Raw genomic sequence first — 17,637 nt, 5'->3', positions numbered from 1 at the left:
ACACGCCACAGTACACAACCCACAGTACACACCCACAGTTACCAAAACACTAATTATCTTAATTACGCAGCGTTTGTAACTGAACCCCCTTTTAACATAAACCATTTTAGCTATTTTATATCATAATTATATTTATATAAATTATAATTATGATATATTTAATATAAATATAGTTATGATATATTTATATTAAATAAATCATAATTATATTTATCACACATTTGTATGTCTCATAACTAAACTATTACTTTTCCTATATTTGCATAATATTATCTATTATTTAATTATCTAAAATTTAATTATCTATTATTTAATTATCTATTATTTAATTATCTATTATTTAATTATCTATTATTTAATTATCTATTATTTAATTATCTATTATTTAATTATCTATTATTTAATTATCTATTATTTAATTATCTATTATTTAATTATCTATTATTTAATTATCTATTATTTAATTATCTATTATTTAATTATCTATTATTGTCGAATATTAGTATTATTCTAATTATTTCTTTATTTTTTGCATTTTAAATTTTGGATAGATAAAACAAAACAGCCTACAATCTTAAAAGTAAATACTTTAACAATTTATCTACAACATCGGAAAGAATATTCAGAATATCAAACCGGCATTAATTTGTGCGATGTGCCAGAAGATCCTTAATATCACAAATGCAAAAAAAAGATTTTAGTAAGTTATGAGAATTAAAATTTAGGTAAATAAATAGTTAGGTAAATAAAAAGTTTAAGTCAATCTGCCAAACGAACGGCTTGAATATAATAAGTAGTTATCTGAATGTTAATTTGAATTCATACTTATTTCGTACAAAAACTTCAACTTAAAAAAATAGTTAGGATAGCTACGAACAATTTTGTAGTTTAAATTCACTTTTAACTATGAACCAAAAAATGATACGACGCTTATTTTAAAATGAAAAGTAGAGTTTTTAATTGGAAGAAGAGGTTGTGATGGGAGAAATATTTTTAATTTTTTGATTTTTTAATTTTTATAAACCAAAGTTTTAGATCCTTATGATATACCATAAAAACCCCTAATTCCGGATGGTTTAGGACTTAAATTGTTATAACTAGCTCAATATACAGGATTTTTAAATAGTTTTTTTAAATAAATAAACTTCATAACAAGACAAATCAAACGATATTATTTAATATTATTTTTAAATTATTTTTAAAAAATTTTAATTTATTATTTATAAAAATATTATCTTTTATTTTATTTTTAAAAAATATTGTTTTTATCCGGAATTAGGTGTTTATGTCCCTAATTCCTTATGCGTATAAAATACAGAAAAACACATACACAAATAATACTAACATTAAAATAATTATTTTAATCCATTAAAAAAATGAAATCGTTTAAAAAAAGTATATATATATTATTTTATACACATTCGTTACAAATAAATTCCATGGTTGGACGATAATCAAAGACACATTCAATGCATGACCAATTTGAACACTGCTCACACGCAAGCCATTTGTTATCTAAGTTATTTGTCAAATTAATTTTGCAAGAATAACATAGAAGATCATCAGATACTAAAATGTTATTTGAAGCTTGAGGAAAATGAGGGTCTTCTAATTAATTCTTCGTCTTTATACCTTTTTTACCTGGTATTTTAGACGACAGACTTTGTCTCAACTTTTTTTTTCTTCTCTTTTCTGTGCATTTTTTGCTTTTTGAGTAGCAGTGGAAATCTTTTTTTGTTCTCTAGTAAATTTCTTTGCAGCTTGTTCATCTAATTTTTGTTTTTTTGATGCTTGTTCAGCTTCATCGTAAGCTATGGCATCCGCCGAAGTCATATTATAATTTGCTGGTCGCTTTATTCTCTCACTTTTTTGAACTCATTTATTTAGAGTTGGTGTCGATTGATCTCGAAGCATATTTAACACTGATTTGTTTATATCTTTGCCCACTTGTTGAACAGCATTATTCAAAGTAGCAAGGCTTTAAAACCTCAAAAACTATGGTTAAATTTTCCAAATCTTTATCATCTTAAAAATGAAGATAAACAGATTTTGTTGTCTCAATTCGTGGCTAAATGACAACATCATGGATGCTGCCCAAATGCTTATTTGTAAACAGCTAGGACCAAATGCAGAATTCCAATCTGTACTAAATTCTCAAAAATGTTCAAAAAATCCATACCAGCCAGTCAATACTGAACATATTCAACTTATGCATAATGGTTCATGCCATTGGTTTCTTACATTTTGTTCTAATGGAAGAGTCAATATTTGTGATAGTCTTTATGATTCACTGAATCCTGTTTCTTTGAAATATGTTCAGTCTTTATATAAAAACAATGTTAATAGTAATGAAGACTTACTTATAACTTTTCTGCCTGTACTAAAACAAACAGATGATTTTAGTTGTGGATTGTTTGCTGTTGCCTTTGCAGCCGAATTATTAGCAGGTAAATCACATATGGAAACGAACTTAGATGTATTGAAAATTATTTTTGTTTATAAATATTGTATTCAAACACAATAGTTACAACTGTAAAACTTTATAAACTGTAAATAATTACTTTTATCTATTAATTATTTTTTTGTACCAAAACCGGAGGCCAAAAATAGTTCTGGGTTCCAGTATTAGCATTTTTTTAGAAAAGAAAAATTAGGAAGAAATTTTTAATAAGGGATTTTCTTATGATAATCCCAAGGAATCATAAGGATTCTAAATACTACAAGATATAAGTGTTTAAAATAAAAATAAAAAATTAACTGAAGGGAAACCCAATAAAATGGCGATTAAAGCCGATTACCAAAAAAAGCGGTACAAGTAGAAAGAAAAAGTATCCTCTTGATAAAATTTGGAGGTGCCACGGTATTTTTATAATATTTTTGAAAACTTTAAAGGAAGTAAAATAACAAAAGGTGCAACCTCTTTTCAATGTAAAAATGCTGTAAAAACCATCTGTTTTTTAACCAATGTTGTTACGCTTAAAATTATTTAATCAGAGAGATGCGACGCGCCACCTCAAATTCAGTTTTATATTTATATATTTCAAAATTCAAGTTTAGGGGAGTACTTATATCCTGGGGGAGTATTTATATCCTAAGAAATAATTATTCCCGTGAGTTATTATTTCCTTGGATAAAAATACTCCCGGAGTACATATTTCCTAGGAAATAAATACTCCGGGAGTATTTATTGACGGAATTAACTTTAGACTGCTATACCGGCTATAAATTTTCTTTTATATATATTGATTGCATTTATTATAAGATGGCTAAATATTTGTTAAAAAGAAACGGATTCTTATAAAAACATAGGCCTAGTTATTTATAGTTATATTATTAAAAATGTTTTCAATTTGTTTCTATTCTTGTTAATCAACATATGAAAGTATTTAAAAAATTAAAATTAAAATATTATTCATAATTGCTAAAGATTAACAATGTTGTTAAAAAACCGTGACCCTTCAAGAAAGCCAAACGATCTAAACACAATGCATTGCGGATGAGCATTTAACCAGGAAGTTTCGCCTCCTTCTTTTCCTATGGTGCATATCTGGCCATAGCCGGGATGAACCTAAAATCTCTTGGTTCTGAGCTAGAAATCTAAACACTGCGCCATAGCTACTTTAAAAGTTTAAATTTTGAAAAGCAAAGTTAGGAAGAACTTGTGAAATTTATTGCTTTTTAACTCTAGATAATGCAATGCGGGAAATAAAAGATGAAAATATTTTATTAACGCAGTTTAACTCTGTTTCTTTTAAATAAAGTTAAATTATATTATAATAAATAGTTAAAAAAAGCTTTCAAAACATTCACATAACTTAGTGATGCAATCAGCAAGCGTAAAAATTTTTTAATGACATAAGAAAGAGAAGTCTAAGACATGTACCAGAAAAAATCTCCATGTGTTCTGATATGGTGTTTAGCTAGTTGTTTTAAAGTATCATTGTATTAGTATTATTTTCAAATTTAAACATAAACAATAAAAAAAAGTTCCTTTTCGTGAAGAAAAGCGAGAAAATGTTGCAACTCGTTGTTCAAAGCTGCTCTATACAAAATTATGTGCTAAAAAATCTTGTTTGATTATTGATGATGAAACTATTTGTGCGGCATATTTCCAAACTTATTGTGCTGCATAAATCCAATCATTTCCAGGGCACCGAATATATTCAGTAATCAATCGCAAGAAACTGAATTCCAAATATAAATGCATTAAAATGCAAAAATTCGCTGAAAAATTCTTAGTTTGGCAAGCAATTTACAATGAGTTACATCCTATCGAAAGATATTCGGCTTTTATCAATGAAAACCTGAGGTTCAATGTAAAAGAAGCTAAAAACATCCAGAGCTTCAAGAATAGATAAATTAGAGCTATCCAAAAAGTCCAGCTCAAAAGCGTGCAAATGCTGATTTCTAGTGTAAAAACGCAAAGTGCATTCGTTCTTAGGTACAAAACTTCACAAGCTAACTTAAGCTTATTGGTTGTTATGAAGTAAGTTGTTGTAATTAAAATAATTGTATATCATGTTGAAGTTAATTCTTTCTAAGCTATTACAAAATATAGGAAGAACAGAGATAGGACGATAGTTACTGATATTGGATCTGTTGCCGTCTTTATTGGATAGGAGTAACCCTGGCAAATTTTAAATGTTCAGGAAAAATACCTTGATGAATAGATGCTCAAAAAATTTTAAAAATAGTATATTATTTTGTTCGTAGCAATCTATAACAATATTTCCGTTTATTTCGGTTCTTGGTAAAAATCCCCCTGGAAACAATCAGAAAAAAATCCCCCGCAAAAAATAAAATTAAAAAAACAAATTGCTTTGAAACTAATAGATCGCCTGCCCAAACCAAAACCCTACGTCAATGTAGCGGCATTCTTTTCATGTTCTACCTATTTTTCAGCCAATGTATGTACTCACCGTATATGTTCTATCTATTGGTCACTCGATATTTCTACACTTCTTGCAGTTCTACCTATTTGTCAGTTAAAAATTGTCCGTTTGATGAAGATCATAAATCGTAATGATATCATACTTAATTAAAATTTTATGCCTGCACTGTGGTTACACTGATTTTGTCGTGGTGATAATATTCATAGTTTTTGTACGGTATAGACAATAATCTTCTATACCGTATAATACGGTAGTAATACGGTAGCATTACTACAGATCCTTTTTAATGTGATTTTTGTTTACATCCCGAGTGAACAGAGCTAGTATCATATAATCTGTGGTATTATTAAATAACTTATACTATGTATTTAGCCATGATATAAAGTAGGTAATGATAATGACTAAATGTAAATTGTGTTATTATTTATTACAAAACTTTATTGTATTTTGCATTTTTTTTTTAGTATATGTATTTAATTTTAATATAAGCTTAACTATTAATGTTAATACGAGTAAACGCAATACTACACAAAGTTTATTGTCAAAATGGCTGGACAAATGCCCGAAAAATGAAGTTACTAATAATATTTTTCCGAAATCAAAAACTATTAAATTCTCCAGATCTCTCTCAGTGTATGCAAGCAACAAAAGATCAGAATAGTCAACCATTTATTGTGAGTACATCAATGAATGTAAGTAATAAATTTACTACCGACGTTGGTTACTTTGTAGGGTAGAGCGGGGCTAGTTGAGTATAGGGGCAAGTTGGGCAACTAAAGTATCTCAAATTTCTACTCATCACATGGAAAAACATCTAATGGATAAAAGATAGGTATGTAGAATAGTAATAAAATGCGTATCAAATGGTTGTTGGACCGGTTCAGTAACATGCACGGAGGCTTTTTCGATTTTGGACCAAAAAAGTAAAAAAATATATTATTGCTATTTTTCTCTTAGATGCTTAAAAAAAACATTTAAAAAAACATTTATCTTGAATCACGTGTTTATAATTTACCCATTTCTTTGGCTATTGATTACAGTTATACTTTTTCCCCCAAGTCTTATATTTCTTTTTATAACCTAACTGTTGTGTCGCCTTGTCTAGTTGGGGTTAGATGAGCGGATTTGACAGCGATTAATAAAACGGCTAAAATCACACGCGAAGATGAAATTTCGTTTGGTAAACATTTTAAGGTCCATTCACACTTTTAAATTAATAATTATAAAATACTCATAAAAATTGCAAGGTAATATCTTGAACCTTTTTAATTTTAAATATGTTATTATGGTTTAAGTAATTTTATTTTTTAATTTATTAATTTATTTATTTAATTATTTTTTAATTTTTCAACTTGTTTCTCCACGCAGCGGCCTTGTTCGTCAAGGTTCGTGTTTCGGAGTTAAAGAGTTGAGAGAGGGTTATAATCACTATTAAATAGCCTCCTCATCTGTAGTGGCCTCCTCGGCCTTGGGGAGGTGAATAACAAAAAAAAAATATTTTTAAAATATTTTTACTTCAATATTATGTGATCAATAAAATCTTTAAGTTGAAAAGTTCTTGAGTAAATTTTTGTAATTGTTTACTGTGTTTATTATAATAATATTTTGTTTATCTTGATTATTACATGTTTTAAAATATGTTTATTAATTAATTGTTTATTATATGTTTTATAATATGTTTATCTTGTTTTCTATGTTTATTATAATAATATTACGATAGTGTGATTATCTGAAAAAAACATATAACCAATTTTAAGTATATATATAATCAAAACATATATAAAATAAGATATTTCTTTTATTTTTTGATTATTTATACTATGAATAAAGAATTTATATATATTCGTAAATATTACTATATTTAAATAGAAAACTTTAAATACTGGTATATAACAGTTAGAGAGTGTGTGTACACACACTAGCATACATACACACACACACACACACACATGTATATACGTATATATATATATATATATATATATATATATATATATATATATATATATATATATATATATATATATATATATATATATATATATATATATATATATATATATATATGTATATATATGTGTGTGTGTGTGTGTGTGTGTGTGTGTGTGTGTGTGTGTATATGTGTATATATATGTATATATATATATTATATATATGCATATATATATAAATATTATATGTATATATTGTTGTAACTGTGCAAGTCGGTTTCCGGCAAAATATGGATGCGCAATGTGTCAGCTATTATTCCAATACGGTCCGGAGTGTGATAAGAAAGAAACGTGTACTTGTTATAATTTGGATGTACATATATTTTATGGTTGTTACAGCTGATTATAGTTCTTGTATCCATCGTAAATTTAATTGAGTTTTTTCCTAAAGCAGTAGGTTTTTTCTTTAACGTATTTATAACAATTGGCGACGAATTGAAAATGATGCATTTGGCTAATATATATCGAGTTTTGATTTAGAAAAGAATGATTTTATCAAATACATAGAACGGTTTAAAAATTATTTACTGACAATGATATTAAAGATGCAGAAATACAAAAAGCAGTGTTTTTATCAACTGTCGGAGGATCTGCAAACAAACTTATTCGTAGTTTGTGCGAAAATGACACTAAAAATAAAACTTTTACTCAGATAATAATGCTAATTAGGAATCACTTAAAGCCTACCCCAAACTTCATTGCACAACGATTTCAATTTTATAAAAGAGACAGGAAAGAGGCAGAATCAATAAATGAATATATCATGGAGTTACGCAGACTATCAGAGTATTGTGAATTTAGTGAGAAATTAAATGATTACTTAAGAAATGTGGATATGTGGATTAAACAATGAAAATGTTCAGCAAAAGTTATTAACTATAAAAAATTTAACATTAGAGACAGCACTAGACACAGCAAGAGCATATGAAGCAGCATATAGAGATGCTAAGGCTATTCATGGTACTAGAGAAGGCCCTATAGAACAAGATGGAGTACACAAGATAGATACTTGGAAAAAAATTGATGAAAATAGAGAATGTTTTAGATGTGGCTACACAGGTCACCTGGCAAACAATTACCATTTTCGCAACTCAAAGTGCCACATATGTGGCAGAATTGGACACATTAAAAGAAGATGTCGATCAGAAAAAAAAGATTTTGATGGTAGGAAGGAAAAGAAATTAGGAGTGAAACAAATTGGAATTTGTGAAGGATCGACTAAAGGAAGCCCTGCTAATGCAGATGAAAACAAAAGTGATTTTTTAGCCTTGTATTCAATAGGTGAGAAATCTGAGAGGGTGAATGAACCAGTTATTATTAATGTAAAAATCAATGGTAAAGAGGTTGGAATGGAAGTTGACACAGGGGCTGCTGTTTCCGTAATGGGTGTTTCTTCTTATAGAAGAATAAAAGGAAATAAGAAAAAGCTACGAAAGTCTGAAGTGGTGTTACTTTCAACTACTTTCAAATACTTTCAACTGAACTTAAAACTCTTACAATGCTTAATGAGTTTAAGACAAAACTAAGACAGCTATTAATAAAGAATGATTTACCACAAAACTATTTCTAAAATTACATTATGATTTATCTATCAAATACATGAAAAGTATATTAATTTTAGAAAAAGACTTAGTTAAATTTATTTATATCCTAATATATATATTTTTATTGTTTTTGTTTTTTGCTAAGCCTATAGCGCTTCTAGCTAATTTTTCACTTTTTTTTTTTTTTTTTTTTTTTTAATTAATAGATGTTTTATTAATTTTTTTTATTAATAGATGTTTTATTTATTATTTTACCACTTTTGTACATTTGTTTTGTAAGTTTCTTATTTTAAAATTAAACTTTATATTTACGGAACTTATAAAGGGGCTTGGTGATAAGACATATTAGTCTTCTTCTCGCCCCTGCTATATTTATATTTTGTTAGTAAATTACGGAATGTATATTTTTAAACGGCAAAAAAAAAAAAAAAAAAAAAAGTGTTAAAGACTTATACAGGAAAACTTGTTAGAACAGAAGGAATAGGTCTTGTTGAAGTAGATTATAAAGGACAATCTTGCACTTTACCTATAACTGTAGTTAAGGGAAATGTGCCCACATTAATGCGAAGAGATTGGATTTAGATACTGAACCTAGAATGGATGGAATTGTGTAAAGGGATCAGAAATGTCAATGTTTGCAATGGGTTTAATTCGAGGGTAGAAGCATTAGTGGCGAAATTTCCAGAGGTGTTTAGTCATAATTTAGGGTGCCTAAAAGATTATAAATGTCACATACCCATACGTGAGGATGCACAACCAAAGTTTTTTAAACCAAGACCAGTACCGTATGCTTTGAGGGCTAGGATTGAACAAGAGCTTGATTTTTTGAAAGACCAAGGGGTTTGGAGAAGAGTCCATTATTCAAAATGGGCCGCACCCATAGTGCCTGTTCTAAAGAATTCAAAAGATCCTTAAGGTCCGTTGCGTATATGTGGGGATTATAAAGTTACAATAAATCAAGCTGCCCCTTTGGATACCTATCCAATACCAAACACTACTGATCAGTTAGCCACTATCGCAGGAGGACAGAAATACACCAAGCTCGACTTGTCCCAGGCATATCAGCAACTTCAGTTAGATGAAGCCTCACAAGAATTTCTAATAACAAATACGCATCAGGGTTTATATCAGCCAACTCGTCTTCAGTTTGGTGTTCATAGTGCAACTGGCATCTTTCAAAGATAAATGGATAGAAGGTTGGGCAGGTTACCATTTGTGAAAGTACGAGTGGACAATATACTCATTTCAGGAAAAACCAATAAAGAACATTTAATCAATTTAGAATCTGTATTAAGAATATTAAAGGAATCAGGATTAACTCTTAAAGCATCTAAGTGTTCTTTCATGCAACCTGAAGTGGTATTCTGTGGTTTTATAATCAGCCAAGAAGGTTGCAGGCCAACAACACAAAATGTGGAAGCAGCCAAGGATGTTCCTCAACCCACTAATGTCAGAGAGTTAAGAGCATTTTTAGGCATGGCTAACTATTACAATGCCTACTTACCTAGGATGGCTTCCATTACAGAATCGCTCCATAATTTGTTGAGGAAGAATGTATTTTGGAAATGTTAAATGGAGTTAAAATAGCAGGGAAGCTTTTCAAACAGTTAAAACATTGTTATGCAATGCAACATTGTTAGCTTACTTTGATCCATCGAAAAAAATCATAGTTCACTGTGATGCAAGTCCACATGGTGTGGGAGCAGTTCTGAGCCAAGAGCAGGATGATGGTAGTAAAAAACTTGTTAGTTTTGCTTCAAGAACATTAAGTATGGCTGAACGAAATTACGCCCAAATTGAAAAGGAAGGATTAGCATTAGTTTTTGCAGTAAAAAAATTTCATCAGATTTTATATGGGCACAAGTTTACTTTGTACACTGATCATAAACCTCTGGTGGGACTATTTTCAGAAAATAAGGAACTTCCTGCAAGAGCTGCTGCAAGAGTATTACGCTGGGCCCTGCTACTGTCAGCATATGATTATAAACTACTGTATTGTCCTGGTGAAAAGAATGGAGCTGCAGATGGTTTAAGCCGTTTACCATTAGATGCATCGAGGGAAAAGTCACGCTTAAAAATCATGGATGTGGCTAAAATGGGGCTAGTAAACACCCCTATTACAGAGAAACAGTTGAGGATAGCCACATACAATGATCCCATATTAGGAGTGGTTCTAAATAAAGTGTTAGATGGGGGATTAATGATAGAAGATAGTAAAATGGAACTGAAACCATACACATCTTGGTTTTCTGAGTTGTCAAAAGAAGAAGGTTATTTGTTGTGGGGGCGAAGAGTAGTGGTGCCTAGAGTGTTACGAGAAGCAGTATTAGATGAGTTACATGATGTTCATCCAGGAGTGAGTAAAATGAAAGCTTTAGCTAGAAGTTATGTCTGGTGGCCAGGAATCGATTCCGAAATCGAGATCAAAGTAAAAAATTGTGAGACCTGTCAAAGAAATCAAAAGTGTCCATTAACTGAGTCTCATCCGTGGGAAAATCCAAGTAAACCATGGGAGAGATTACACATTGATCATGCAGGTCCAATAAATGGAAAAATATTCCTATTAGTAGTTGACAGTTTCTCAAAATGGATCGAAGTGGAAGTTGTAAAAAGCACTGATGCCAAAACAACAATTAGGGTACTCATGAGTTTATTTTCAACCCATGGTATACCTAGAGTTATTGTTAGTGATAATGGATCTGGGTTTTTAAGTGAAGAATATAAGCAGTTTTTGGCTTCAAATAATATCAAACCAGTCTATGCAGCACCGTATCATCCAGCCTCAAATGGTCAAGCAGAACGAATGGTGCAAACATTTAAGAATTCTTTAAAAACTTTTTAAGGGAGTGATGTTGAGATGCAATTGTGTTGCTTCCTTTTTAAATATTGTTTAACACCAAATTCTACAACTGGAGTTTCTCCGGCTGAACTTTTATTAGGTAGAAGATTAAGAAATCCCTTGTCAATGCTTCTTCCTGAGGCCATCACTAAAATCAAAGAAAAGCAGCTTCCAAGTATCTTTAGTAATAAAAGTCGATTCTTTCAACCTAAAGACCTTGTTTATGTAAGGAATTATATTGGGGGTGAGAAGTGGATCTCAGCCATTATTGTATCAGCAGTTGGAAATGTTAACTATAAAGTGTTGACATCGGATGGTCGTATCCAGATTAGACATATAGATCAGATTGTAAAACGTTACGTGGAAGATTGCATTAAACCTTTATTTAAAACAGCAGATGGCATAAATAGTCCTTTGTTAAACAATCAAATACCTGAAACATCAGTTCCAAGTGATAACATGTACGATGAATGCGAACCGATTAAAAAGGATGTTAATTCCAACAGAGTATGTGAACAGTTTGAAAGTATAAATGTGGATTCCGAGAGACCTTGTGAACAACATGAGTCGTTTTCTGAGTCCATTTCTACAAAAATCGGAAGTTCAGGTCGAAAATGTCGTAAACCAGCATATTTAGAACAGTATGAATGATTTTATGGGTGGAGGATTGTTGTAACTGTGCATTCCGGCAAAATATGGATGTGCAATGTGTCAGCTTTTATTCCAATACGGTCCGGAGTGTGAAGAGAAAGAAACCGTGTACTTGTTATGATTTGGATGGACATATATTTTATGGTTGTTACAGCTGGTTATAGTTCTTGTATCCGTAGTTAATTTAATTGAGTTTTTTCCTAAAGCAGTAGTTTTCTTCTTTAACGTATTTATACACATATATACATATATATATACATATATATATATGTATATATGTATATATACATATATATATATATATATATATATATATATATATATATATATATATATATATATATATATATATATGTATATATATATATGTATATATATATATATGTATATATATATATATATATTTTTACATATATATATACTTTTATTTTACAGCTATATTTTATTTTATTTTACAGCTATACTCCTAAATATGTTCTTTCTCTTGCCTATGAGTGTGCTCTTCAATACAAAATCAAAATACCAGATTTTTGGACAAATATTAAGATGGCTGTTAAGGAATGGATGACTAGTTTTTTAAAAAGAAATCCTCAATTATCTACAAGGAAACCTGAAGCAACTAGTCCTGGCAGGGCAACATCATTTAACGCTGCAAATATAAAAGTGTTTTTTGATAAGCTAGGTGAAATTATGCATATATACAAATTAAGTGCTTCACAAATATGGAATGCTGACAAAACTGGTGTATCTAAAGTTGTAAAACCTGGAAAGATTGTGGCTGCAAAGGGCAAGAGAAATGTTGGTGCTATGACATCTGGAGAAAGAGGCACTAATGTCTCAATGGTAATTGCTCTATCTACATCAGGAAATACAGTGCCTCCAATGTTTGTGTTCCCTTGCAAAAATTACATAGATTATTTTGTCAATAATGGTCCACCGGACTGTATTGGGGTAGGTAACGAAAGTGGCTGGGTTACAGATATTGAATTCGAAAATTTTATCCAACACTTCATTAGGCATGTAAAGCCTTGAAATGAAATTTTTACCATCATTTGTCACAGACCGTATAGAAACAGCAAATCTTGTATCTGAGCTATTGCAGGGAGCTTATTCTGAACTATGTTTAATATCATCTTTAGGTTAATCTGTCAAAAATAGTATTAATAAAGAGACAACATTACTTATTCCTGAAACTCCTAAAGCATTTTCTCCAGAAACTGTACGACCTTACCCAAAAGGAGCACCAAGAAAGATACATTAGACGAGACGAAGAAAAAGCTGCTATTCTAACAGATACCCCAGAAAGAATTATATTAAAACAGCAGCAAGCTCAGAAACTTGAAAAAGTTGAGAAACAAATAAAATTATCTACCTGTCAATCTCTTTTAAATAATAATAAAAAGCGTGGTAATAAAGAGACTCAGTTAATAGTATATTAAAAAAGTTAAAAAATATATAAACAGAAAAACTGAGAAGAAAGAAATTTTAAAGAAACCAAAAAAATGTTTTGCCTGTCAATCCTTTGCAGATCATGGTAATAAGGAGACTCTGCTGCTTAATATATTAAAAAAAGTTAAAAAACAATCAAACAAAAAAACTAAGTTGACAAAAAAATTAAAGACAAGTGCAGAACACGATTATGCTTGTCTTGTATGTTGGGAAACTTATTCTGAAAGACTACCAGAAGAAAATTGGATCCAGTATCAAGGTTGCAATCAATAGTCTCATTGAAAATGTGATTCACATTCTAGCCAAAATTATATTTGTATTAACTGCAAAATTGAAATTGAAGGCTAGCATTAAGTGTTTAGTGATTATTTTATCATAACATTAACAAGTTTTGTTTAAAAATGTGTTAAAAAAGTTGTGCTTAGTTTTAAGATTGAAAAGTTTTGTTTTTATTTTAGTCTCAAAATTATTAGTTTTTATATGCGTATCTTAAATAACTTGTTTAAATTGAAAGTATATATTTAATTTATAAGGAAGCTATGTTTTAGTTTTATAACTGAGTTAATAATTGTCACAGAAATGCATTTATTTTTTTATTGCTCAACTTACCCCACACAATTGCTCAACTTACTTCGGCGGGGGAGGTTGAGCAGCCTAATAAACTTTAGACTATATTTTCTAAAAAAAATTAAAAAAAGTTTTTTTGTCTCAACCATTTTTTAGCAGATCAAATTATCTTTCTAATAGTGAAAAAATTATATTAATCCGATGTACCGTTCAAGAGATCTGTTATATTTATTAAAAATTGCCCAACTAGCCCCGCCCTACCCTACTAGAAAAAGCAACTGTATCAAATTTAAATAAAATTACTGATACTATGAAATATATATTGACCTAAACCATATTTTTGTAAATTGAAAGCATGGTTAAGATCGAGAACAGGCCAAAATCAAGTAATGGCTTTTCTGCGTGTTTACAGGCATATTATTATATCCATTGATGAGAAAATTGAAAATTTTCTAAATAAAAAAGAGAAATATAGACTTTGTTATTTAAGTATTTGACTATCAACCTTATTTTGGTATATATATTTTGTATATATATATATATATTTTGTATATATATATATATATATATATATATATATATTTTGTATATATATATATATATATATATATATATATATATATATATATATATATATATATATATATATATATATATATATATAATGTTAAATAAATATTTAATTTAATTCAATTTGATGCTTTTATTTTTATTTATTTACACGAAACGCGAATGAGTAACAGGAACAAAGCTATAGGTAATTGAGTGTAAATTATTTTTAGTTAGTATAGAAGAAAAATGGTCTCAACTCAAATACGCCCTTGGTACACTCCTTGCTATATTTTGGTTTTACAAATGCGATGTCAGTTACTAATAGAAAGAAAGACATTACACCGCAGTTATAAAATTTTTTATTGGTTAGTCTGTTATGCCAACTCGCTAAAGCATAGTAAAGTTAATTCGTACTAAATTTAAAAAAGAATTATATAAAATACGGGCAAGTAAATTGAATGAAATAAATATAGATTTTTACTTGTTTTTTTTAGTTTATATATTTCTTTATCATCTTAGATTTTAAATAAAGTTATTAACAATGATTTATCAATTTATATTTATTACCCATTATTATAATATTTTCAATCTTTTTGAATTAGTTTTGTTTTTCAACTATTTCATACTTTGTTGATTTCCACGTTTTTAATCCTGTGGTTGATGCACGTTTAAATTAGGAAAAATTTTTTTAATTTTATTATAGTAAAAAATTTTTTACATTTTTTTCGGATTTATTTACTTGACATTTTTAAGATTCTGCGCACAAGAAGTATACAAATGCATAAATCTGGAGCATAAAAAAGAAAAAGAAAAAAAAACGTAGGGGAAAGGCGCCTTTGATGGCATACTTAACTTTGAAGCTTCATTATTCAGTATCCTGTAGACCATGAACAAAAGTTTTGAAATGGATACATTCTTTGTTACATGTAGAACAATAATTACCCCAAGAGTTTTTACCAGTTTTATTTTTATATTAGTTATTTTTATTTAAAAAAAAAAAAGCACAAGTATGCCATCATAGGCAACTACTGCTCCTATGATGGCATAGGGAAGGATGGGGCTGGTTAGCATCAAGGGTAACTTGACAATTTCATTTTACCTTAGGGTATTCCCTCAGAAATGCCAGAAATTACGCGTAATCATCCTAATTAACCCTGTCGTGCTATACAGCAGCAGTGTAGAATTTCGCTCATGCGCATAAGAGATATTGCGTTATATGTGTTTTTTGAACCAAAAAATTTAAAAACTCAAAATTCCTTTTTACTTCACTAAAAAATATGTTGTTTTTATGAAAGAAAAAAGTTTTTCTCAACTCGTCAATATTGCAACACGCCTAACTCGTCAGTATGCCATCATAGGAAGAAGTCATCATTTTCATTTAAACAAGTTATGTCTGCCTTGTTCAAAAGATAAAATTAAAATAAGTATTCTACTAAATGCAAAAAACTTGGAAATTAAATGCATGAAAATTTCATTTCTGCACAGTTGATAATAAAATCACAATCTTAAATATTTAAAGGGACTAAAAATACAACAGCACATCCCGAAAGCAATTTTTGTTGATTATAGAAGCAAAATACATGTTGGTCTAATCACTTTTTTACCATAACTAATATTTATAAAAATATGACCGGTGTGCCATCATTGGCGCTATGCCATCATAGGCGCCTTTCCCCTATATATAATGAAAGAAAAGCAATACTGACACTCTTTCAATTAGGTGTAAGAAAACAACAAATTGAATTAAAAATAAATACTGAATATGAATTAGAAACAATCCTGATGTAAATTTGGAGAAAGAGAAGAATGAAAAAGGCATTCATGAACAAAATAGCTGTTGCAAAAATGACAACTATTGAAAAAAAGTAATAATAATTCAGAGCCTTTTACAAATATTATTGACATAGATATTGATTTACAACCTGGATCTGATGCTACAGAAATTCTAAATAAAGTAGTGATTCACTTCACCAATCAAGTACAAAACTTGACATTGGATTTATCACAGCAGAGTTTTCTTCTCAATAAGAAATAAATAATTTTTTTTACCAGAGTTGACTTTTTACCAGATTGACTTTCCTTTAAAATTGCCAAAAAATGGCAATAATTAAAAATTAAAAAAAGTTAAAAAATGTATATCAAAGCTTAGAAACATTAATGCAGAACAGCGTACCTGAGACTCGCTTGTATGGAAGAAGCATAAGGCTTCTTTATATTGTTTTCCTTACCATTTATTTTGGAACAGTGTCTGTTCCAAGCTAAGTATTGCTTCCCAATAAGCATTAACTACAGCTGAAGGCTGACCAGCAAGTTCAAATTGGCGGAAGTTATGTAACAGGATTCCAGATTATGAAAAGAGTAATGGGCATAGAGAATACTATCTAGAATGCCGTGAACTTCAATGAATTTCGACGTCTTTCAATGCGAGACGGTATTAATAGTTTTATTGAATCATCAATTAAAGTAGAATTGGAAAAATAGTAACAAATTTTGAGAAGAATTTTTGATGTCATCCTTTTCTTAAGAGAAGGTAACCTCGCTTTTCGAAAGACTGCAAGTACATTACCTCTCAAATGATTCCCAAAGTTTATGAGTTTATTGCAGAATATTCTGATAATAAATTTGATCTAAAAATAATTAAATTGATGATTGTTGAAATATCTAAAAAAACATCTGGCTCAGGTCTACCATGACTCAGGATTGCCATTACGACCTGGCTAGGCTAAGTATTGAGTCTGACAAAAGATATAAACTTTGAGACAGTAATGCGTAAGTTTGCGAAGAAAAAAGCACGCAAGGTAACCTTGCTTTAACGAAATTGTTCTATTTAACAACATTTCTATCATTTATAGATTTTCTATAGACTCTATATATTCATTTTATAGACTTTCTACAGAATCTATATATTCATATACACACGGAGGGAAAGGGGAGGAGGGAGGGGTGCAATTATCTTATATATATATATATATATATATATATATATATATATATATATATATATATATATATATATATATATATATATATATATATATATATATATATATATATATATATATATATATATATATATATATTAGACCAGTCCAAAAGAAATATTTTTTAATAATTAAGTGGCTTGATGTTTAAATGTTGTTAATTGATGAAAA

The sequence above is a fragment of the Hydra vulgaris genome, chromosome 10, assembly GCF_038396675.1.
Source record: "Hydra vulgaris chromosome 10, alternate assembly HydraT2T_AEP".
Classification (NCBI taxonomy): domain Eukaryota; kingdom Metazoa; phylum Cnidaria; class Hydrozoa; order Anthoathecata; family Hydridae; genus Hydra; species Hydra vulgaris.
The sequence above is the reverse complement of the archived record's forward strand: the minus strand, read 5'-3'. Positions refer to the sequence as shown.